The sequence below is a fragment of the Dreissena polymorpha genome, chromosome 5 (assembly GCF_020536995.1).
Source record: "Dreissena polymorpha isolate Duluth1 chromosome 5, UMN_Dpol_1.0, whole genome shotgun sequence".
NCBI lineage: Eukaryota > Metazoa > Mollusca > Bivalvia > Myida > Dreissenidae > Dreissena > Dreissena polymorpha.
In genome coordinates this window covers 23,306,379-23,321,293 of record NC_068359.1, presented here as the reverse complement: position 1 = coordinate 23,321,293, position 14,915 = coordinate 23,306,379, and the positions used below count along the sequence as shown (strand labels likewise).

Below are 14,915 nucleotides of genomic sequence, written 5' to 3'. Positions count from 1 at the left end.
CACATACGCACGGACATTGCGGCTGCTAGATGTCGTCTTCTTCGAAGCGGTAAGGGCGTAAAAAAGAGCGAAATACATGATAATTCAGCATTTCAAGGTCCATAATGTTCCATGAAATTAATACAATTCAAATTTTAGCGCGACAATTTCGCTCCGACCACAACGGATACTTTATCTATGAAGAGATTGGGTATACCAAAGACCTATAGATAATAGGTCTTTGGGTATACTTTATGGAGAAAATCATGCCGCACTGAGCCAGTGTCTTTACTCGATTAATTTATTCAACCGGTTTAACATAGATGTGCTTGTAAATCAATTATTAGTTCTGCGTTCCATAACATCCGGTTTCGTGAAAATCTCGTGCATTTTCGCTGGCGTTTGGTATTTTCTGTTTTTCGGCATAGCTGTATTAAGCCAGCTTTTCACCTTACCTGACCTTTGTAAGTGTCCAATAAAATTCAAATAAAATTTCCCGCGGCTAGGTATGAATGAATACACTTCATTTATTCCATATTTGATTTGAGTATACCACCAGAACATTGGAAACATATCCGCGTCTTTGTAACACTGTTTTACTGCATTAAACAATTTTATCTCTAATGAAAAGGCTTAATAGATAGAACAGTTTCACACTCAATTCTCGACATCAATACAGTTTGTGCGTGCACCTTTTATTTTCTAAGGATTGCTTGCGTAAAAGCGTTTATACTTAAAGGCAATGTTCTCATATTTAGTCCTTACTTCCATATTCCTGTCAACATGTAAAAGTATAAAGAGAAGTGGAAGCGAGGCCTCACTTTAATTCATTGCATTTCAACCCGCGAGGTATCGGGTCAATTCGCGGTCAGAGTGTGAATGTCGGAGTTTATATACAGGTCATCACCGGAGTTCGCGGCCAGTAAATAATCGTTATATAATAAAGACGCTATCCGTGAACTAGGTGACCTGGAATTTTCTTTAGACCAGAAGTATGTTAAATGAAGATATTCAGCAATATAATTATGGTATGTCAATAATAGATTCTTAATGTGTTTTCAACAATACAATGATACATATTATTTTTGATTAATTGAACAATAATTATTCCACCATATTGACTAATGTATTAAGCATGAGCGCAATGATTCTCAATACTGTTAATAATCGAATCAAATAGCAATGCCCGACAAACCACTAAAACAGATTTGTTCGAAGAACGCGCCTATAAATAGGGGTACTTTGCGTGTGGCCAGTTGACTCATATGTTTTAATTTCATTTCCATTCTTCTTTTGGTTTTCTGTTTTGTATCTATAGGTTCATGACCAGCAATATGCAATAATGTAAAATAAGCCGCGAAAACTCCGCGTAACATCCCGTGCTGCGTGTGATGCAGCTAAGAAGTGCACAGAAAAAGACATTCGCTATCCTTGATGTCATTCATTGTACTATCATCGCCGTATATCTTTTTAAAAAGATATTTCTTGTTTACACTAAGTTTAACACATTCCTTCATAATAGCGAAAAAAAGCACAATATGGCATTCTATACTGTTCTACTAAAAGATTGTATAATATGAAATAAGGCATAGCCTCAAAGCGAGCTCGATTAATGTTTAATAGAAAAAAATAACAAAAGACTTTAATAAACATGATATTTAAAGTGATATTATGGGCATTTTTCACTGTTGACTTGAGCTGAAAAGAATAAACAGGTCAAAAGAGTAAGTTCAAATGTGGTAACTGACCAATTATCAACAACTCATCTTGCTAACAGTTGTTTACAAAAAAATATTTATTCTTTCGATATTTTACATGACTCACCCAATCCTCTTAGCCGAAATGATCCATAAAACAAAATTGTGTTTTTGTGTCGTATGAACGAAACTGCAAGAAAACTACATTTAGACTCACATCGTACATCGAATCATTTCTGTCGTCAGTTGTCAAAACGAAAGTACGGTTGATATTCAAATGGATTATTTTCTCTTTCCGGGATATTGTTTTATTATGTTGATGCTGCATTAACAAATATAAGTGTATATGAAGTGAAAACAGCAAAAATAAACAACGGTTGCGATAGACACCTTTATACTGTTTGATGCCCATAATATCACTTTAAGTAAAATTATTATATATATATAAAGGCATATCCTAACAGAAGAACGTGGAGTTCGTAAAGACTGGTAATAATATAGGCACTGGTATAAAAAATAAGTAAATTAACTTTTAATTATTATGTTAATCAGCAATTAAATAACAAACGGGCCATATTAAAGGGTTTCATGTGACCTGATGAACAAAACTTTTAGCCCAAAACCCCGCCCAAAACAGATTGTCACACTATCAGTTGCCAGCCTTGCAACCACAGGTTTACCTACGACGGTCAGATCGGGATTCGAACCCGAATCCACCCATGAGCCATCTGATGATAATGATCATATGATATTGACCTGGGTTGCTCTACCGATTAAGCTATCTGACCTTTTGAAAAATATATAGGTAAACTGAAATGCTGTATAATAGCATGATTACCTTGCTTAGGAAAATTTTACAAAGAATTACATTTAATTGATATTCTGATATGATTTAGAACAGCATATTGTCAGTTCAAAAGCTCACATGAGTTAATGTTTGAAAAGCCCACACAAGCTTCTGTTTGTAAAAATGGTGCTTTTAATTTGCCGACTGTGTATAGTTGAGATAAAATCACTTTGTTTTTTAGCACAAATCAGGTAAAATATATATGGTTCGAATACCAACTGCGGAAAAGAGCAACAGAACAGTCCTTGTAACTAAATAACTCTAATATTTTAATCAGTAATTATTTAAACCATAAAGTGACCTATACTTCGATAATTATGTTTACCTGAAGAGAAGATATATCGAAGGTGAAAGTTGCGTAAAACATGAACCTATAAACAAATTGTGCAGCAAACAAAGATTTGTATATACCAAGGATAAATATATTAATCTAATATGTATGTCCTTGGCATTACCACCTTAAACACTAAACAGTCAACTAGAACCTACAATGTAAAATTTTGAACAGCCAACTGTTGCTACCTTCTCAATTATAATTTCCACTGGCATCATCAATGATTTCTCAATGTTGCATACTGTACTGAGGTTTCACAAGGGCCGGGCAGCATATTTGTTTTATTTTCCTTTTTGAGCATTTGAAGTCAAAGTAATTTCAAATTACCATAATTGAGGAATAAATGCAAGGTAGAACAGTGATAATTATGTCACCCACCAAAACATGTTATTTAATACCATTGATATAACACTTGGATAATTTTACACTTGTAAGTATATATTTTATAAGTACCAAAATACTAGGATTAAATAAATTTGTATATTCCTAACTACTGTTTAAAAGTCATTTTGGTTAGCGACTGTCACGTCACCCACCGTACTCAAGGTAGCAACTATCACGTCACCCACCGTACTCAAGGTATAGACTGTCAAGTCAGCCACCGTACTGAAGGTAGCGACTGTCATGTCACTCACCTCAAAGTTATTTATATGTTATTTGAATTTATGTTTTAAATATGGTTAATCACATTTGATCACATCTTTTGATTGTTTGAATCAATCACATTTTATAGTATCTATAAACATTGCACTATTTGTAGTAATTGTCAAATAATTAATTTAGAATGTGCTTTACCAGAAAGGTTAGCTCAGATATCAATAAGAGCACCCTCACTATGAGATATTGTCAAAGGTAGCAATATTTGTTTGAATCATGCCATTTTGTGAGGCATACAAATTAAACTAAATTCTTGTATTTTTTTCAATAGAAGAGAATAGAAATCTAGAATATGAGATAATAAAGTTTGGTCATGTTGAAATGATACTCAAATGTGATTTACCACCTTTAAATTTAAATGTAATGCATGACTTAGTCAGTGAAAGAAAAACACAATATGAAGTGATTATGAAATCGAGTATTTGACTGTGCAGGTTGTTGTTTGAAAAAGTTTGGTACCTGAGTACATGCCGAACCAATCGTGGGTTTGTTCCTCAATGGCAATCGTCCAATAAATAATAGCACTTACTTGTTTTGTCATCATTTTTAATAAAAAATGTGAGTAGCGGTCGGTGTTTACAATTGCTATGTACACACAAAATGGTGATTCGTTACTTGGATAAATTTTGTGATGACATCATCGAACGGGGAAGTCCCTGAATGAAGACAAATGTTTTACACGAAGAATGCTGATGCTTTATTCGAAATATGGTAACAATAAATAGAGAGAAGAATTTTAAAATATTTAAAAGCCGTAAATTTGATCATTTTTTCTATTTTATCATTATCATCAATCAGGAGACACTGGCTTTTTACTTCGAAAATTTCCAGTTCCAGTTTCGGATATTCCGGATATCAGGTTTGGTTGCGCGCGCAGATACATGTACCAAACTTTTCAAAACAACAACCTGTGTACATCTACAGTCCAATACACGTGTTAACGTTATGCGAGCTCTCGAGCCGCCTATGGCGGCTCAGCGAGCTCGCTATTAGTTTTGTTGACTGACCAGTTTCAGTGACTGTTAACAATTTTGTGTTTACTTTTTATTGTGTGCTGTTCTGAACTATTTTAGAGAGCTGATAGTGATATACATATGATAACAGTATATTGACATGCTTAATGCTTAAACATAAATAAAAGACAAATGAGAACAGTTGAGTAACCAATTTTGGAAATTTCCAAATAATGGAACAAAACATTGATGTTTAATAATCATACTTTTTTGACCGCTTTCTTATTTTAAAAAAATGATAATGTCATTGTGTCAAACTCTTATCTGAGCTTTAAAAAGAATTAATGGGCCTTAACACAATTCTTTAACAATGATCTTATCCCTTAACGCTGGGATGGCAGATTCAATTTTTCTATCATACACTACAAATTTCATATGATTATAGATCTATTTCTATTGTACAGTTTGACCTCATTAATTTCCAATTGAGTCGTAACCTGATAACACATAAGACACTGTTCTTATTTATTTTTTATGACCAATCCACAAATGAATTAAAGTAGATGGAATGCAACACGTACAAACTACTTTATGAAAATGGGGCACAAGTGAATGTTAGTATCAGTGAAAGTTTTGTCTGTATTTAAATAAATCAACTTTTTTTATGCTTCCTTGCACATGCTTATCTAAAACACAGATTTTATAATACTTTTATTCTATATCCAATAAATTCATCCAATCGGCATTCTTCATTATGTACCACGTGATCATCCAATATATTCCGGTATTCAGGATCCAAAAAGTCTGTATTTTTCCATATTGGACACTTGAGTACAAGTGCACTAAGCAATTGTTTTATAACGATAAAAGCCGTTACCGAGAAAAAGTTTCCGAATGTACTATTATCGACTCACACGGGCGCTTGTCTTGAAAATAGCATAGATGCAATTAAAGCATTTTGAAATCAAAATTAAAATGAAACAAAGAGCTGAAGAAAGGGATATAGAATAAAAAGCTTATTAGACGTTTAAGACTGTACAATACGTGATATATTTGGACTCGCACAAAGTTGAAGTCATATTGGACTCGCCTAACGGCTCGTCCAATATGACGTCAAACTGTGTGCTCGTCCAAATATATCTCCGTATTGTACAGTAAAACATCTAATAACCTATAAATATTAGATATCAGAAACGATTGGGCAAAAAAAGCAGTAAGTTTTTTTCAGGAAGAATTTTGCAGTAACTTTTGGGGTCAATAAGTTACTGTAGGCATTTTCTGTAGCATAATGTGAGTATTATAAAAATCACTAATTAGGTGTTAACAACAACACTTGACTCGCTTATGTTGTTACTAGTGGGCGATAAGGGAAAATATATGGTATGGTTTTGCAAAACAGAGCGCACACTGTAACTGTCATAGTAAATTATAGAACAAGCATAATTTTCAACAAATGTCAGGCCAAACAATCTTATGTCACAATGTATGGCATGTATGCTTTTGATTGATTATTTGTAAAATATCAGTATTACTGGAATAGTGTTTAAAAAGTCTTGGAAGAGTAAATTGGCCTATTGGTAGCCGATTGGATTTTGCCCCATAAAGGATCCAGAGGTTTTTGTACCATTTTAAACATGTGGCTGGATCTCTTTGGATTGGGAAAAATAGTTTTGATTAAAATGGGTAAAATACCGTAATTACTCTATGTTTTCGGACACTCTAAATTTTCGGACACCCGTTTTTTAGCAAAAATAATTATTTTTCATGACTCCTAATTTTCGGACACACGAGTTTCGACCTTAATAAATGTCTCTAACTTTTTGGACAGTATATTTTTCAGCACTATTTTACCAAATTTCTGTCCAAGGGAATCTAATGACACTTCGATCATGGGGTTTTACAACCAGATTAACATCATAAAACATGGCATCGGACCATTACATTTGCGTTATTCGGTACATAACCTTGTAAACAGGTATTAAACAATGGTTTCGCCCGATAGCATAAGCGTTATGACAATTACCAGGGGTAGTGCCAATTAACAATTTACTGCAATAGTACTACCCCTTTCTCAGTAAAATAACTGTGACAAATACTAAACGCTTCAAAGCGTGATGCACCCTATTGCAAGTTTAACGAACAATGGAATATGATAGACAACAATTATCGGAAATGAACAAACAAAGAATTCATAGTTTGCTTTTTTATTGCGTTAACTACAGGTTCATACTAGTGAGTATCGGTACATCACATGCTCATCTTTGAACTCGTTGGTCAAAGAACAACCTTGTAGTAACTTTCTGTCAAATGAATAAAGCATTTAAAATTATTTGAAATGCAGTGCAAACATATATAACTGTAATTGATACTATACAGCATGGCATTTTACAAGAGAGTGCTATTTCTGGCAGTCGTTGATACAATTGACAATTTTCGACTACAAGTTTTCAGACACCTGTATTTTGTGAATATTTTTCATATCTTAGTTTTCGGACACAAAAAAAAATTATTATTTTTTACTGTCCGAAAAACATAGAGTAATTACAGTAGTGGAGGTTTGTACTGACAAATACTTAAGAATTGAGGGAAAAAAAAGTTTGTTAAATGTTATATTTACTAAGGTAGCATGTATACAGCTGGATGGGAAATGAACTTAATTTTGAGATTTATAATTATTAAATTAAAAAAAATAATTTTTAGATACCATAAATAGGGAAATGTAAGTTCCCTTTTGCGAAAAAAATCCATTGGGAATCAGTGGCCGTCTAAAGTTATGGCCCCGAATTAGAACAAAAAACACACACTGGAATCTGACTTCCAATCTTACTAAAGGCCCACTTTTTTCATAAAAAAAATTGTATTCCTCATATTACAAATATTTTAAATACATTCAAATATGATAGTTGTGTTTGTTTATGTTTTTGTTCAAGTTTCTTTGAAGAAGATGTAAGAATTAACATTCTTAATATTGTAACAAAATGTAATAATTAAAAACTGTAGCATGCTTATTCAGATTCCCAAATTCATCTCAAAATATACTTCAATCATTCAAGAAATCTGTAGACCTACATACATCAGAATGTTTATCTTTGTATAAACACCAGTTGAACAAAGTGTTAGAAATTACTGCTTTACCTGTACTGAGTAAGCACAATAAAATGTACCTCCCATCCAGCTAGTGATAATGCAAAATATTTCTAACCATATTTTTCATCAAAGCTCTAACAAAGAACAGGACCTCATTGTTATCTTAACCTTTTGTGTGACCACCTGTTATAATCACATTTGTTTTCCAGTAAATGAAGGCTTGTTATACGCCCGTTTTTAAAAATGGGATGTATTATAGTTTCACCCTTGGCGGGTGGAGGGTGGGTGGCTGGCGGCGTTCACAGCAGTGTCCACTCTCTAATTCAAATAGTTTTCATCTGATCTTCACCAAACTTGGTCAGAAGTTGTGTCTAGACAATATCTAGGTCAAGTTTGAATATGGGTCATGCCGGGTCAAAAACTAGGTCACGGGGTCACTTAGTGCATTTCAAGGATTAAGCATGGTGTCCGCTCTCTAATTGAAGTAGTTTCATCCGATCTTCACCAAATTTAGTCAGAAGTTGTGTCTAGATGATATTTAGGTCAAGTTCAATTATGGGTCATGCCGAGTCAAAAACTAGGTCACGAGGTTACTTAGTGCATTTCAAGCATTTAGCATGGTGTCCGCTCTCTAATTGAAGTACTTTTTATCTGATCATCACCCAATTCGGTCAGAAGTTGTGTCTAGATAATATGTAGGTCAAGTTCAAATATGGGTCATGCCGGGTCAAAAAGAGGTCACGAGGTTTCACAGTGCATTTCAAGCATTTAACATGGTGTCCGCTCTCTAATTGAAGTAGTTTTCATCTGATCTTCACCAAATTCAGTCAGATGTTACATCTAAATGATATCTAGGTCAAGTTCAAATATGGGTCACGCCGGGTCAATAACTAGGTCTCGATGTCACTTAGTGCATTTCAAGCATTGAGCATGGTGTCAAAAACCTTCGAACGGGCGTGTAGCTTGTAACAGTTTGGCACTTTTGTTTCAATTTATGTTGTTTTGGTGTTTATTTAGCTCACCTGAGCACAACGTGCCTAAATATGAGCCTTTGTGATCGCCTGTTGTCAGTATAATTATTCTCACTATGTGTGTTTTCTGTGGTCAAATCATTTACTTTATTAAGACTCGAGAGGCCTCACTTACTGTCCAATCTTTATGAAACTTAGAAGATTTTTCCCAATTAAATCTAAGCAATCTTTAAACTTGGTTATGTGAGGTCAAAAACTAGGTCACAACTTCAACATAAAGAAAAAGCTTCATAACTCCCTAGAAGTCCTTTTTATACTAGAATCTTCATAAAACATGGTGAGAACATTTGTTGTAATAATGTCTCAGCTGAGTTAGAAAAATGATTCTGGTTCCTCGAAAAACATGGCTGCTAGGGGGGGGGGAGCATAAATGTGTATGGCATGGATGTGTATCTCATGGAGCTGCACATTTTGAGTGGTGAAAGGTCAAGGTCATCCCTCAAGGTCAAAGGTAAAAAAATAAAATCCAAGATATGTATCAAGCTTTAAAGGGAGATAATTTCTTTTTATCATTTGGCAGTAACAGATCATTTTTACAAGGGAAGCAATATTATTTTAAGGCATATAATCAAAAACTTAAATATTTGAATCAAAGCGGCATAGTAGGGGGCATTGTGTTTCTGACAAACACATCTCTTAAAATGCCTCCGGTGTTTCTAAAAATTGTGAAATTTGATCTTAAATTACATAATAATGTGTGTTATAATAGGCAAACCATACATTAGTAAAATTCAATCTGCCTTTGCACCTAGAAGGAATGGGTCAATTAGGTGCTGCGTTTCCTTTGCTTAATTACTTCAGTTAGAGGTCAATTCTTTGCGTAATAGCCATCACAAGGCCCCGGCTTCAAAGGAATTGCGGAGCGCTCTTACATAATAAAGGTCGTAGTCGCATGGTATTTGCGTTTAGCGTCCTATTTGGTCACGTGGTTCATTTTCGCGGGTGTTTTGGCATTCATGATATGAGGCTATTAATAGATGCACCTGTCGATGAACAAAGGAAAGTTTACGGGCGATAAAAACGCAATAGGTTGCGCTCTCACAAACAACTCATTCAGGTAGTACAGGTCGTAAATTGAGAGATTCGGGAAAAAGTTGACGCTTATTTATATTCTCAATTTATAAAACGTTGAACATAAGTTCAACAATAACTTCAGCGATACGATAGACAATAACAAAAAAAATGTTTCATAATCGCGAAACCCGAATATAACAAACAATTTATAATAATAATACGAATGACCTGATTCATAACCTCGTTCATGCTACTACAGGGGGTATTTCTGGAAAACGTTCTTTGGTTCTCAACAGATAGCGGCGATCTTTTGTATTTACGGGTGCTAGCAACGCAATAGTAGAAGGTTAGTAGAAGGTTTAGCTTGTTTAGATTCACAGTTCTCAATACATAGACAGTTGGATATGAGTTCATCAATTACTACAGGCATACTATAGGCAACCTCGAAAATGCTTTATAATTGCTAAAACCGAAAACAACTAAATATATTATATTAAAAAATTTATAACAATAAATGTTTTTTAAAAATGTAGTCGGTGTAATAATTACGCTGACTTTGAAATAAAGTTAGCAATTTACTTTTCTAAATAATTAAATACAATTAAACAAAAGTTAAACTATTGTGTTGTGTTTTTCATGTAAGCTGCTTATTCACCGCATGAAATGTGTGTTAGCATTGTCAAACCACACATTAGTGTGAGCAAATAAAAAATATACTACGGGGAAGCACTTCATATGTGTCCTCATATGCCTTGTTATGAGTATTTTTCTTCACTATCGAAATATATCGTATGTTTATATTTGATTTAAACGCAGTTTTCTTTCGACACAATTAAATCACACGTCAATAGCGCCGTCATGCAAAAATGGGTCTTATGCGTTTCGGCAAGCGTTTGTTAAACCCAACATGTGCTTTTGCGCAGTCAGGCCACAGGCGATGTTGTTCGCTTTAAAATCACTCAATATGTTATGTTTCTCCTTACCAGAAGGAGGGATAGCTGAGTGGGCTATTTATATGATGGTCGCATATGGAATAAGACCCATTTTTTGCATGACGAGGGTCATTACAAATCTCATTGCGAATTGAAAATGTCACATTTAGGAACAATGCTTTTTGATACAAAATTGAATTCAAAATAGCAAACTTGTTAATAATGGCAGCCTATCCACTCATTAAGGAATGATTTCCAGACGTGCTGTCCAAGTACGGCAAACATTGTGGTATGATAATTAAACGATTTTCTCTTATCGTGACACCCTACTATTTTGCTAATGATTGTTTTCTCATCTTGGAGGCGAAAGTGAAATTCTGCGAGATGGATTGTAACGCGTAATTGTAACAGGGCCACAATTAATTTTTGTCGTTTGAGCATTATACAGAAGGTAGTACGGAATTCCTTACACTGAACAGCGCTACATCCTTTTAATTGAGCACATACGCAGTGATGTAGAAAAAATTCAGAGGTTGTATCTCGAATCAGCTTATTTAATATTCCTAAATATTCATGCGTGTCTGTTGGGGTTATGTAAAAGTCACTAAGATGAAAACTGAAACAGCTACGCCTTTTTTTTTTAAATCAGAGTTTATTTACAGGTCCTTCCGGCCTCTTCATGAGGTCTTTTAGGTCCGACCTGAAAAATTAACAGCTACGCCTAAAAGCGCATTAGTGCTTTATACCTATGTTTATGTTAGCGTTGTTGACACCGTGTGAACTGCTCGGGTAACAAGTAAAGCATAAACAGCAATGTTTATACACTTTTATTCTTCCATATACAAGATACGAAGATTATTGTATATTTTGAATTTGTATATGGTGTCAAAAATCAAAAGTTTTGTACACAGAACTTTCATTATGAATTTATATTCTTGGTGAGATAGTCATTTGATATTTGAAAAAATATTCCTTTAATATGATGGTGACTGCAAATTTTCTTTATATTAAGTTCTCATTACCATTTTCATCATACTTTCTATGCTTTCAGATTCCAAAAAGCATGTTGCTTTTATTTTGTCTTAGTAATTTCTATGAAATAATAAGGATGATAAAAAGTACACACAAAACTCGACCCGTGCGCTATGACACACACTTTATAAAGTTGAATGGCGTGTGTTCATTTCAAACTTGCGATTGATTTTGAAAAATGAATTGCGTGTTAAATTATGCAATAGCGAACATCTTCAGTGCCTTCAGCGCTTTGATTCATCTTATCATCATAATAGCTTCTTAGTCATGTAGTGGCAGTGGAACGTTAACTGTGGGTTTCAACTTTAGGGAGAAAAGTTATTGCACTAGTACTTGATAATCATCAATGCACTCTTAAGATGCACCTTGAATATTAATTACAGCTAAGGAAGAACTTTGAAGATTTCTTCGGAATCTTTCTGCATACTTTTTGTGCTTCATAGCTCATCTGCTTTGAATTTAAACACTTAGCTCCATGCAAAAGCAGAGTACAAAATTGGGTGTTAATTGCCCCAAACATCTCCAGCAGCTAGGTACTTGAATTTGTAGGATTGTACAATCTGTGAAACTTTACCTGAGATTTCCCTCAGCATAAACAAGTATTTTCATCCACCTTTTTTGCTCACCAGAGCATAACATGCTCATGGTGAGCTTTTGTGATCGCTTTTTGTCCGTCGTCGGTTGTGCGTTGTGCGTCGTCAACATTTGCCTTGTTAACTCTCTAGAGGCCACATTTATTGTCCAATCTTCATATAATTTGGTCAGAAGATTGGTTTCAATGATATCTTGAATGAGTTCAAAAATGGTTACGTTTGCTTGAAAAACATGGCTGCCAAGGGGCGGGGCGTTTTTCCTTAAATGGCTATATATGGCTATGGTAAAATCTTGTTAACACTCTTGAGGCCACATTTATTGTCTGATCTTCATAAAACTTCGTTAGAAGATTCGCCACAATAATATCTTGGACGAGTTCGAAAATGATGCAGATTTGTTGAAAAACATGACCGCCAGGGGGCGGGGCATTTTTCCTTATATGGCTATAGTAAAACCTTGTTAACACTCTAAAGGCCACATTTATTTTCCGATCTACATGAAACTTGCTTAGAAGATTTGTCCTATTGATATCTTGGATGAGTTAAAAAATGGTAACCTTTGCTTGAAAAACATGGCTGCCAAAAGGCAGGGCATTTTTCCTTATATGGCTATAGTAAAATCTTGTTAACACTCTAGAGGCCATATTTATTGTCCAATCTTAATAAAACTTGGTCAGAAGATTCATTCGGGATAATATCTTGGACGAGTTCAAAAATGATGCCGGTTGGTTGAAAAACATGGCTGCCAGGGGGCGGGGCATTTTTCCTTACATGGCTATTGTAAAACTTTGTTAACACTCTAAAGGCCACATTTATTTTCCGATCTTTGTGAAACTTGGTCAGAAGATTTGTCCCAATAATATCTTGTTTTCTCAGGTGAGCGACTTTGGGCCTTTCAGGCCCTCTTGTTGTATTTTATGGGACGATTTGGGAAACTTAGTTGTGATATTGAATATCTTAAATTGCATGACTTACAAATATTTGTCTGTCGTTTTGCCCATTTTTTTTTATTCTCTCCTCTCTTGGCAACCTGTATTTCTATTAACTCTTATGTGTTATATATATACTCAGTGATATTTTGGCCTAGCAGAAAATGATCACTTTTGACCTTATTTTTGTGTGGTATAATTTATGCAGCGAGAGTTTAAGTGAATGCTGATAGTATTGAGAAAATGATCTATATTTAAAGGAAGTAAACTTGCATCATTTGTTTTTTTATTGCAGTTTTCTCATAAAACTGCAACCCAGTTTTTTATTTAATTCTCCTCAAAATGCTCAAATTGCCCATACAATAGTGCTGCTCCCATTTATAACTGAATATTTCATTAAAAACAAATGACAATTATTTGTCTCTTATAAAGTACACATCTGGCATGTATCCAGTATAAGGAAGGATAACTCTTACAAAGCAGTACAAATCAGTTCAAAATTGTGTCTACCCTTTGCATGCTGTGAAATTTGTTGTCTGCTAAAATGTTGTCTGCTGAATTTCTAAAATTAGCATTTTCTTAGATTTTTTTCAAAGAATACTATCAGAATAGCAAACAGTTTGGATCCTGATGTGACGCCACATTTTGTGGCGTCTCATCTGGTTCCAAACTGTTTGCAAAGGCCTTCAAAATTCGGTTCCAGCACTGAAAGAGTTAAAGTTGTTTTCTTTGTACTGATTTTGCACATATAGTGGTACGCTGTATACAGCAACCAATGTTTTTTTCGTACAATACTAAATGATACAACAATCCAGAAGTTTGAGTTAAAAACTTATTTATTTTACCTCGATTGCATCACAAGCCTTAGGCTTATTTGAAGTGCTTTCGAGTCCATTTCCTGTGACTAGAACCAGTATTTGGTGTCTTTGGGCGAGATCTTAAGAACGCTCCCACAGAGGGGATCCAACCCGTGACCTCCCGGTCTCAAGGCGGACACCATTTTCACTACAACATGGCGCCCAGCCTTGTCAAACAGCATCGGCAGCCTGTTATTATATGCCTTTGTCACTCTAGATTTTGTCGCTCTTATGTGTCACAGTTGATAATTTACTGTAAGTTGGTAACAAAGGAACCAATAGCAAAAATAACCCATAATGTATACCATGAATGTACTCAATATGTATAAAATTTATAGAGTTTTGTTTTATCTCTGGTTTGATCAATTTCCTGTTTACTCGAAACTTAATTTAGTTCCATCATTTGTTGAAGTTCACTGTTGGTGGAGAAAATGTTATTACTGCATATGTGAAGAGTTCCAAATGTTTAATTAAAATATTTTATAAACATTATATGTGTGTGGAAGTTAGAGCAAATTTCTAATTACATTGGTGATAGAAGTAATATCAGTGTACGTTTTGGCAAACAAAACAATTTAACATTTTTTTATGCATTATTAGATTTTGTCACCAATTACACTTTTGGATCTTTTAATGTTTGCTTACAGAAGAATATGCAAAAACTAAAGATCTGCAAGTCAAAAATTTGAGATGTGAAAAATAATCAGGTGCATGGATGATAATCAATATATACATGACAAGTTATACAGCAAGGGCAAGCTATGAACACTGCAAACTGCAACAGTTACTGATGCTCTGCCCCGTGTAGTTCAAATTCAATGACTGTTCAAATGGAACCAAATTAATGTTCGTATACATGTGTGTAGTTTTTTTCTAGATTAACCTGTGCAGTCCAAACAGGCTAATTAGGGACAACACTTTTGCTTTCATGTTTTTATCAATTAAAGGAGTATCTTCTTAGTAAAAATTCAGT

The 14,915-nt window shown here is 34.4% G+C and overlaps 1 protein-coding gene across 3 annotated transcripts in view; it reads left to right on the top strand.

Annotated features, from left to right (window-relative positions):
• Positions 1-344: 344 nt before the first annotated feature.
• LOC127881066 (rap1 GTPase-activating protein 1-like) overlaps positions 345-14,915 on the top strand; it is a 218,588-nt gene continuing 204,017 nt past the window's right edge. For all 3 annotated transcript variants that reach the window (XM_052428680.1, XM_052428681.1, XM_052428678.1), the window contains exon 1: positions 345-443. The gene's annotated coding sequence lies outside the window, so the exon portion shown is untranslated. The remainder of the gene's footprint in view (positions 444-14,915) is intronic.